Below are 11,213 nucleotides of genomic sequence, written 5' to 3'. Positions count from 1 at the left end.
CCGTGAGCTTGTAGTAGTATTATCTTGTTCCAAGAGAATACATGGTGCACAGCTCAAGTAATACGGGTATGGGGTTATGTGCGATAAATGTCCATGTATCATTGGCTATGGGGACGATTGGAATTTTGTTGTCAGCCTTTATGTGAACAACAACAAGTTGTTTGTTTCATACAATCAAGGCATAACTCTATTATAACTCGCTTCCTGTGAAAGCCAAGTCGTTTAAAAATCACAAAACGCTCGATGCACCGTTGCGCCAGTTCAGAGAGGAATCATTTTGACAGATCAAGAAGAAGCAAGTCTCTTCAAAATTGACGAGGAGAGAAGAGTTCAGATATTTGCTGGAAACAAAGTTGAGGGATATCAAGATTTTCCCGTCAAGGTGCGTTTTTCACCTCTCCACGTGACAAGTAGTAAACGGATTCGGATTTAAAAAGAAGAAAAAAAGCGATAATCTCTCTCTTTTTTAAGAGTTGCAATGTTTGCCCCATGGTGATCCCAGAAATCTGTGCACAAACAAAAGGAATTGATTTCTGGCAACTTATTCAATGTGGTCTGGCAAACTTAGGGTCTCTTCATATGAGCCCGGTTGATTTTCGATGTGTTCATATGAGAGGGTGGCCTGGCTCGGTTACCGAGATCTCGGTTTTTTCAATCAGGATCTCGGTAAGCGGGCTAGAAATTTTTGCCATATGAATACACCATCCCGGTTACCGGGATGAATTCTTCGCAATAGCGCATGCGTTAAATGGTCGATGACAAAACAGCGCAGTTTTATCACACAACGAATAATTTCGTTTCCGCAACAAGGCAGCCCGACTGGCGTCGTTTGCTTTTCCTGAGGAATTTTCCATATCATTGGCAACCCGTTAAACTGCTGTGATACGGCTAAAAGGGTTACCAAAGCATGATAGGCACGAAAGTAATAACTCTGTTGCGTTTCGCCATCTTTGTTTTGTTTTTCTAATTTCGCGCCAAAACTCGTCCCCAGGATCTTCGGCCTTTTCTCATCTCGGAAACCGGGCTGAATTTTCTCATATGAACCCAAGGCGAAACTCGTCCCGGTAAGCGGGCCAGCCCGGTCAACCGGGCTCATATGAAGAGGCCCTTAGTCTCGAGTACTGGACATTTAAAATGTGCCAATTAGCTGTAAGTGGTGCATACCGATTAAACGGGAAGCCCGGTGTCTCACAACATATGTTTTCTTTCTAATGATTTTATCGGGGGAGTACTCCACAATTTTGGTTTGTTTTTAATTAAAATATCCATTCCATAATCATTCGATTCAAAATTTCAAGTGAACTCGTGGCAATCGGAAGAAACCATTTGTAGCAAAGCGGACGCAGTGCAAGTAGATCTTCCAAGTCTTGGCTATCGTAGTTTTGATTAATAAGAAACCCAACAAATTCCAGTAACTAGCTGATGCTCGTTAAATATTTACGAATAAATGTAAATCCAATAGTCTCAGTAAATACATTTAATGAGTTGTAGTTGACTGATCTCGTGTAATTTACACGTATTTCACACTCGCACTTGCAGTTTGCGTGTTGCGCGGGTGCAGCCTCATAACTGCAGGCATTTTAACTTCATGTATTTTAAACTAATTATTTTGTCATGGAGCTCGTAAAGAACGCTAAACGTGTAAATTTGCGGTCGGGCCCTATTCGAATATGGAATAACCAGAAAAGTGTAGACAAGAGTTATTTAATTTCAACAACTTTTGAAATCAAATCATACTCAAGGTGCTGGCTTACATTCTTTGGTGTATCGATCGTCGCAATCTGAACTCTGATCTTTGCTCTCGGAAATCATCAGGCTCTAGGTTCTGGATGCAATCCAAATCCCGATAACAAGAATAAAGCGATATTTAGGTGAGCATTTAGCCTGCAGAACCGGCGGGATTTTGTGGGTTTTCAGGCGAACGGAAGCAAGCGCGAGTTGGGCGCGAAGTGCAAGTCATTCCTTTTGTCACTTGCGTGGAAAAATCTAAAGCAAAAGCTAACATCCTTTCAAGTTAAAGTAGATCTATATAAAATTTAGCTTCCTGACTTACAGAAACTGTAGCTTCACTAATGGAGTAAATAAATCACCACGCAACTTCTTAATCTTGTTGCTCCAAAGCGCCCTGGAAAATAAGTTTTTTTGAGTAACTGGTCCATTATTGATTTTATAAATAATTACATCTTAAGCCAAAATACGTCTACCTTAACCTTATTCCGGCAATTAATTAGCCTCAAGACTGACGACAACCGGTGTGAGTATAATTTCACTCACGTTCGGTAATTGACAAAATTGTGTGCAAGTGGTGTTTGAACACAAATAGAGACGAATATATTCTTTAAGTATCAAACATAAACTTATGCTTTGATTTTTATATAAAACGGCCAATTCAGTATTGCTATTGTAGACTCCAGTTGGGAACTTTTCTGGTTGGTTGTCTCCCAAATTCCATATAATAAAAATTTAGCAAATATCATTAAGGTTGAGCATGAAATAATTTTTTTGGTGTATCCGACGGACAACTAAAACGCTTATTTGAGTGCGAGTTAGAAAAGGTTATAAAAAGATAACTGATTTTTTAAAATGCTCACCCTTTAGGTTACCTTAAATCGATTTTAAATTCATTTAATGATAATTCTAGCATAGCACGTTTAAACTCTTGCTGCAGCAATGCGAATCCATTCCTTTGCTCGATACATCAGCTCAGTTCGATATTCAGTTCGTTTGTTTTTGTGGCTGTGTGAAAATCTTTTCTTCTCTTTCTTTTTTTTTTAATTTTAATTTTTCTTTTTGTTTATTTTTCCATAGTAAATAATTCGTGTCGAGGTTCTGAATTAAGTAGAGACCTTGTAGAATTTTAGGTATCATAAAATAATCCTTATAGTGTACCCGACGGGTGACTACAACATTTATTTGAAGCGAGGGGAGTCTGTTTTCCCTCCTTATATGGCTAATCTCTTTCTGTGCTGAAATTGTCTGAGTGACTGTTTTTTCCAAACTTTGGAAGATATTTGGACGCTTGGTACATGTACATTTAGAGGATAATGGTGTGGCGCACTGCTAGTGGTGTATACCAGTGAAACAGGAAATCCAGCGACGCACAAAACTGTGCGATTTGTAGCTCTAATAAACTATTATGCAGTGAATTGTTGCTTAAAAACAGTAAAGTTAAAAGAGTCCTATGGCTTATTTATGTTCAACACTGTCATTTTCAAATTATTCCCGACCTCTTTTTTTTTCCTTTCTTAATAACAAGGTAACTTTCCAGCTTAAAGAAATTTGCAGATAAATTTTGTGAGAAGTGAGTTTAACTCTTGTCATGAAGAAATAATTATTTCTTCAGTTCCACGTAGGCCCATAGGTATTTTTTTATCATTGTTATTATTTTCTTTTTTTTACGTTAAAAAGAAGTTCAACTCAAAGTCTGACTCTTTGGTTGGATAAATTAAACTGGGAATGAGTCTAAAAAATATTTATAAACTATTGTGAAGTCCCTTACTAAACAAAAATTTAGCAAATTAGTGACCTCAAACAGTTTTTAGTACACTTCAAATGTCGATAAAACATCTTTCGACATAGGAAAAAAAAAACTTGTTTCCAGACTTCTCTACTCCTCTTATATTTTGAGCAAGGCAAATCCTAAAAGGTCAAATAACGAGGTTTTTTTTTCCTATCTTTTTTTCCGGCCTATTCGGTAATTGCTAAAAATTTCAGCTCACCTGCGTCTGTCATCGCTCTATTTGATTTATCTCATTGCAAAGAGCACAAGTTTCCTCCACGAAAAATTTAATCCTCGCAAATTTTCTTCACTCCCAAGGTGCGGCTTTCTTGCTCAGTTAGTAGCAGCGCCCAGTGAGTATCTGGGAGACATGGGTTCGAATCCCATCCAAGGCTGAATCTTTTTCAGTTAACGTTTCTCCAATTGGTAAAATTGCAACTCACCCGCTAGGATCATTATTTGATTTTAATCCGCAAGTTAAAATAAACTTATTTCATTACAAATTCACATCGAAAAGTCGTTCATATGAACCTTCGTTTTCGACAATGAAACGGTAGCAAATGTTTTGTCATACGCACTTAAAAAACATTTAAAGTACAACGAACAGAATGTAACTGTTTGACTTAACAATATGCCTGGATACTTGTCTTTGAACATAGAGGACGAATAACGGAGAATTTTCATATTCTTATGAAAAATAACTGATAATCCCTGTGTTTTGGGAGACTTCAGGTAATAGCTCTTCTACAGGTCGTATCGAGTCTACTGATCAAGGATATATCCTGGATTTGGTAAAAATCTCACCTCTCGTGCATTTCTGTCGTGCATTTTCTATCTGGCTAGGGGAAATTTTAAAAATTTGCAATAATTTTCCGTAAAATGTTTGGGACACCCGATCCATTTCGAGAGCCATTCTATGTTTAGCATAAATGTGATCCTTTACAGCACCATTACTACTTTGATTCTTGCCACTAATTGTGTTCAGGTGTACCAGTCCCACTAGTTCCAACTCGTCCTCCTAGACGAAGACACTGGCCATATACCGGTATTTCATTATAGTTTTGTCTGCAGATAGATTTGTAGTCACCTTAAAGGTTCAAGTCAGGAATTTTTGTGACGGCTTCATAGGTCTGTGTGGCACGCTGATATTTAATAGTCCGTGGGGGTAGTGGTAGTTTATCTTTTTGTCTATGACTGTTAAATTAAAATTTCCTTTTGAATGGCTGAGGTTTGAACTCCTCCTTAGTCGGTAAAATGCGTCTCTTTAACCAGTTGTATCAAATATTCAATTATGATGGTATAAATGTGTTACTCACAATACTGTTAACTCGGTGTTGTAAGTGAAGATTCCAGGTGGTAGCTCTTCTATTTGGTTGTACCTCAAATCACTACAAAAAGGATATACACTGCATATAAGTTCTATTCTACGCTAGTAAAAACCAGGTTCCTGATTCTATTCTGGGCTTTTAAAACTAAGCATATTAAAAACTGCTAAGATTTAAGAGTTCATAATATACTTCCGCTATCCAAGTTAAATAGTGCAAACTTATTGCTTATACATACACCTTTAGTTTTCTCATCAAAAAGTGTCTCTTTTTGATGAGAAAGCAAAAGATATATGCAGTTGAAATTTGTTTATTTTTCTATACTTAAATTCAAATGTATTTTCCATCTTTCGGTATGCAACTTCTATTAGAATTAGGAACTGGGAATTGGTAAATATACTAGCTGGGATGTAAGAGTTGGATCCTACCATCATGAATTCTAAACTGGCCCTTATGCTACGCATAAAATTTAAAATTTGAAACCAAGATTTAGTAAGTACGCGAGCTGAGATATTGGATTTGAATCCCAATATGTATTGATATAGGTCATTAAGAGAGGTTGTCAGTAATTTTCAAGAATCCGGCAACAGAAGCAAAAATTCAACTTTTCTTTTATTTGCTCCAAAAGACCCTTTTGGTGAACTGTTTTCAAAAATAATATTCAAAAGTTCCAGAGAGTTTTTATTTTGGCAAAAAATACGAACGTTCGAAATCGGCCAAAACGTACCTAATTTGCATAATTTCTATCGGGCTTTCAGTGCATTTTCACAACGCTCGTACAAGACAACGAAAAACTATCTTGGATTCATTTTTTTCCTAAGTTGTTTTTCATCCCTTGGAATAGCTTTCCCACTACATTTCATCTCCAACTAAACTTTCTTTCGTTTGTAACCACCCGCGTAAAGTACACTATGTTTTGTATTCCGTTTGTACGCTGAATTTTACCAAATTTCAGACGACCATAACATCGAGGGTATACAAATTTATATAAAATAAAAGGGCTCTTTTAAACGAGCAATTCTTTGTGTTTCTCATGTAAAAATATTATTTTTGGTCCGTGAAAAGCGAGCGCGCCAGACCAAAATATACAGCGTGCATTTTCACGGAGTTCGGTCATTTTCTTTGCTGTACTCCTTTTGTAAATCACACGCTATTGGGACAAAACTCGACGTGTTTGGTCTCTACTTCTGTTTTGATTCATTTCAATATATCAGTTTAACTTTAAAATTACCCTACCTTTATTGTTAAGTGAACAAACCACCGTTTTAGGTAAAGTTTTTGAGTTTATTTTTCTCGAGTGCTAAATAAACAAATCGCTGTTTACAAAGCTACCAGCTCTGTCGACGTGTTTTTAGCTGAAATTGGCCCGTCGCTTATATTGTTCTTTAATTTATAATCTATCCCACTGGCATAACTTTAGAGCAAATTACATGTAACTATAAATGTTGTTGTAAATACGTGAGTGTGAGCTAAATAAAATCCTCGCACACATAAAATATTCGAAATAGGTAGTTGTCGCAAGAAAATACTCGCTTGTGCATGAACCTCGTTTATACATTCGGTGTTTTGCTCGGTTGCTTTTGTAGATTGTTACCAATGTCACCGTAATTAAAATAGCATGTTTGTGTAGTCCAGCTGTTTAGATAGATATTCAAATCAACTCTAGGTTGGAATTCTGTTTGTAAAGATTGTCGAAGAAATCTGAGAAATAATGCAACATACACTCTGATTCATGGATTACCGTAGTGGACCACTTTCTAACCCTGCTGAGAAATTATTCTCATGTAACATATAGCGAAATGCACTTACGTATATGTAGTCCATGTTTTTGAAGTAGATTATATCTGCAGACCTCAGATTCCCCAGCTAGAGGTATCCCGAATCAGTTTCCACAACGCAAATACAGTTAGGGCCTGTTTACATGGAGGTAGGGGACCCCGGGCAGGTGTCCATATAATTTCTTATTTTATTTTTATCACGTTTACATGATAGGTGGGGTGACCCGCCTAGGCGGGTTGCCCGGTCTGCCAGGTAGGGTAATCTTGTCAGCCGGGGTGACAATTTGCCATGTAAACGTGTCAAGGTGAGGTAACCTGCCTGGCCGGGGTCGCGTTTATGGCAAAAAGCTCAAAAGCGAAAATGTATGTTTTAAAACTTTGTGCATTTCCTAGCCGTCTCGTGGCAGAAATCACCAGAAACTGCAATGGACACACAAGGAGTGTAAAATTTCACATTTCGGAATATTTAGCACTGTAAACCGATCATATTTGATTTCCCAAACTATTCCGTATAACGTATTAAGTCAACGGTTCCTCGCGAAACCAAACACCGCGTAACACAACGCGTAACGCTTTCATGAATAAATACATATGTGTCTGAGAATTAATCTTTCGTCTTTTTCGAGATGTGAGCTTAGGACGCCTCTGCTCAAACTCCTTAGTTGCAAGCGCAACAACAAGCTCAAGACAAGAAACCTCACCTCAGCACCCCAGGGTCGGAAGATTACATGTAAATGCGTTTTCTTGTTCGACCACGGCTAGGCGGGTTACCTCACCTAGCTGGGGTTCCCCACATCCATGTAAACAGGCCCTCAGCATCTTATTGCGTGACAAATGAAATTTGATGCACCAGTCGAAAACAGGTGGAATACACAAACGTGCCATTTTAGGGCCTGTTTACATGGAGGTGGGGGACCCCAGGTAGGTGAGGTAACCCGCTTAGCCGTAGCCGAAAAATAAAACGCGTTTACATGCAATCTAACAACCCCGGGGTGCTGGGGTGAGGTTTCTCGAGGTTGTTGTTGCGCTTGCAATTAGGGAATTTGAGCATAGGCGTTCTAAGCTCACTTCTTGAGAAAGACGAAAGATTAATTCTCGGACACGCATGTATTTATTCATGAAAGCGTCACGCGTTGTGTTACGCGGTGTTAAGGTTACGCGAGGAACCATTGACTTATTGCGTTTTTAGGAATAGTGTGGGAAACGAAATATGGTCAATTTACAACGCTAAATATTCCGAAATGTGAACATTTTACACTCCTTGTGTGTCCGTTGCGGTTTCTGGTGATTTCTGCCATGAGACGGCTAGGAAATGTACAAAGTTTTAAAACATGAGTGCTTCGCTTTAAAGCTTTTTGTCATAAAAGCAACCCCGGCTAGGCGGGCTACCCCACCTTGAGACGTTTACATGGCAAATTGTCACCTGGAGGACCTCAGGCAGGTGAGGTAACACGCCTGTCTAAGTGAATGAAGATTTTAGATATATGAAAATTCACATATATCTGCACTGCGGTGGAACGATGAAATTAGGAGATCCTCGCAGCTAAGAACACTACTGAAACGAGTAGTTGTAAATAGGACCTGAAAAAAATTTCAGGCCCGTACGGGATTTGAACCCATGACCTCTGCGATACCGGTGCAGCGCTCTACCAATTGAGCTAACAAGCCAACAGGGGGCTGGTCAATGAATTGGGTCCAAATAAACATCCAAGTGAATGAAGATTTTAGATATATGAAAATTCACATATTTGCACTGCGGTGGAAAGATGAAATTAGGAGATCCTCGCAGCTAAGAACACTACTGAAACGAGTAGCTGTAAATAGGACCTGAAAAAAATTTCAGGCCTGTACGGGATTTGAACCCATGACCTCTGCGATACCGGTGCAGCGCTCTACCAATTGAGCTAACAAGCCAACAGGGGGCTGGTCAATGAATTGGGTCCAAATAAACATCCAAGTGATTTTAGTAAGTAAGTAAGTAAGTAAGTAAGTAATTTAAGTAAGGAAGTAATTTCTTACTTTATCTTGATCACGCTTACATGAAAAGTGGGGTGACCCGCCTCGGCGGGTTGCCCGGTCTGCCAGGTAGGGTAACTCTGTCAGCCGGGGTGACAATTTGCCATGTTAACGTCTCAATGTGGGGTAACCCGCCTACCCGGGGTCGCGTTCACGGCAAAAAGCTCAAAAGCGAAACACGTATGTTTTAAAACTTTGTACATTTGCTAACCGTCTCATGGCAGAAATCACGAGAAACCGCAACGGACACACAAGGAGAGTAAACGTTCACATTTCGGAATATTAAGCGTGGCAAATCGACCATATTTCAAACTATTCCTTATAACGTATTAAGTCAATGGTTCCTCGCGTAACCTAACACCGCGTAACACAACGCGTGACGCTTTCATGGATAAATACATATGAGTCCAAGAATTAATATTTAATCTTTATCGAGACGCAAGCTTGGAACGCCTATGCTCAAACTTCCTAATAGCAAGCGAAACAACAACCTCAATAAACCTCACACCAGCACCCCGGGGTTGTAAGATTGTATCTAAACACGTTTTGTTTTTCGACCACGGCTGGGTGGGTTACCTCACCTACCTGGGGTCCCCCACCTCCATGTAAACAGGCCCTCAATTACAGTGACAGTGGTGGAAATCTATAAAAGCAACCGAGCAAAACACCGAATGTATACACGAGGTTCATGCACGAGCGAGTATTTTCTTGCGACAACTACCTATTTCGAATATTTTATGTGTGCGAGGATTTTATTTGGCTCACACTCACGTGTTTACAGCAAAATTTATAGTTACATGTAATTTGCTCTTAAGTTATGCCAGTGGGATAGATTATAAATTAAAGATAAGCGACGGGCCAATTTCAGCCAAAAACACGTCGATAGAGCTGGTAGCTTTGTAAACAGCGATTTGTTTATTTAGCACTCGAGAAAAATAAACTTAAAAACTTTACCTAAAACGGTGGTTTGTTCACTTAACAAAAAAGGTAGGGTAATTTTTAAGTTAAACTGATATATTGAAATGAATCAAAACAGAAGTAGAGACCAAACACGTCGAGTTTTGTCCCAATAGCGTGTGATTTGCAATAGGAGTACAGCAAAGAAAATGACCGAACTCCGTGAAAATGCAAGCTGTATATTTTGATCTGGCGCGCTTGCTTTCCACGGACCAAAAATAATATTTTTACATGATAAACACAAAAAATAGCTCGTTTAAAAGAGCCCTTTTTGTTTTATGTACCTTCGTATACCCCCGGTGTTATGGTCGTCTGAAATATGGTAAAATTCAGCGTACAAACGGAATACAAAACATAGTGTACTTTACGCGGGTGGTTACAAACGAAAGAAAGTTTAGTTAGAGATGAAATATAGTGGGAAAGCTATTCCAAGGGATGAAAAACAACTTATGAAAAAAATGAATCCAAGATAATTTTTCTTTGTCTTGTACGAGCGTTGTGAAAATGCGCTGAAAGCTAGATATAAATTATGCAAATTAGGTACGTTTTAGCCGATTTCGAACGTTCGTATTTTTTGCCAAAATAAAAACTCTCTGGAACTTTTGAATATTATTTTTGAAAACAGTTCACCAAAAGGGTCTTTTGGAGCAAATAAAAAAAAGTTGAATTTTTGCTTCTGTCGCCGGATTCTTGAAAATTACTGACAACCTCTCTTAATTAGTCGCGTCGTCATTGGTTATGGAGTGTCCTGAGAGAGTAAATATGGATTGGGGCAAGGTGGCTGAGGTTTATTTATTTTGCACGGGAAAATAGCGAATCCAGGAATTAAGGAAAAGAGTTACCTCCTGATGCGGAAGGACAGTAGTACGCCTAAATATCATTTTAAAAAGTATTTTGAAGTCCTTCCATGCAACTGAAGCTGCATGGAGCTAGAGTTTGGAGAACTATGATTCTTTTGAGAAGTCGTAAAAGATCATCCTTCCGAATGGTTGAGTTTCTCTATGCAAAAAGTCTAATTTGATTATCTTTTATATTGCTTGCGTCAGGGAAAACCCCATGAAAGGTGTTCCTCTGATTTGTTTTGAAACTTTAAGTGATAAGTTATGACCGAGATCGGATTTCTGGTAAAAAATGAACCCTGATTTGAAGATAAAGGTCAATTTTTCCTTCTGCAAAATTTTAAATGTATTGGCATTGGTTAAGAGAATGTAAAAAGTTTATCAGATTGTGTTCTCTTGGATTGATATTATGACATCAGACCAGATGATGATTTGGGATGAATACGTTAAATAAATATAAAATAAAATGCATCCCTCCAACCATGTTTTTGAAAGCAGTGGGATTGATAACAATAAGATGGGATTTTTATAAAAAATTTGAAACCGGCATTTGGTAAATTAAGTACTTAAGAAATGGACTGAATTCAGTAAGATCTTTCTTTCATTTGTAATCATGAATGCTAGAGAGAGTAAAAGTTCATCTATATTTTGTCATTATAGCTTTTTTTTCATATTTGAGAAGGCTGTGTACTAGCCGATATGATGGCCACTTTGCACTTACAGCCACTGCAGCTTGACTAACTGAGAAAATGAATCATTTCGCAACTTCTTGATCTTGTTGGAATGTAGCTGTCTGGAA

The sequence above is a fragment of the Pocillopora verrucosa genome, chromosome 1 (genome assembly GCF_036669915.1).
Source record: "Pocillopora verrucosa isolate sample1 chromosome 1, ASM3666991v2, whole genome shotgun sequence".
NCBI lineage: Eukaryota > Metazoa > Cnidaria > Anthozoa > Scleractinia > Pocilloporidae > Pocillopora > Pocillopora verrucosa.
The sequence above is the reverse complement of the archived record's forward strand: the minus strand, read 5'-3'. Positions refer to the sequence as shown.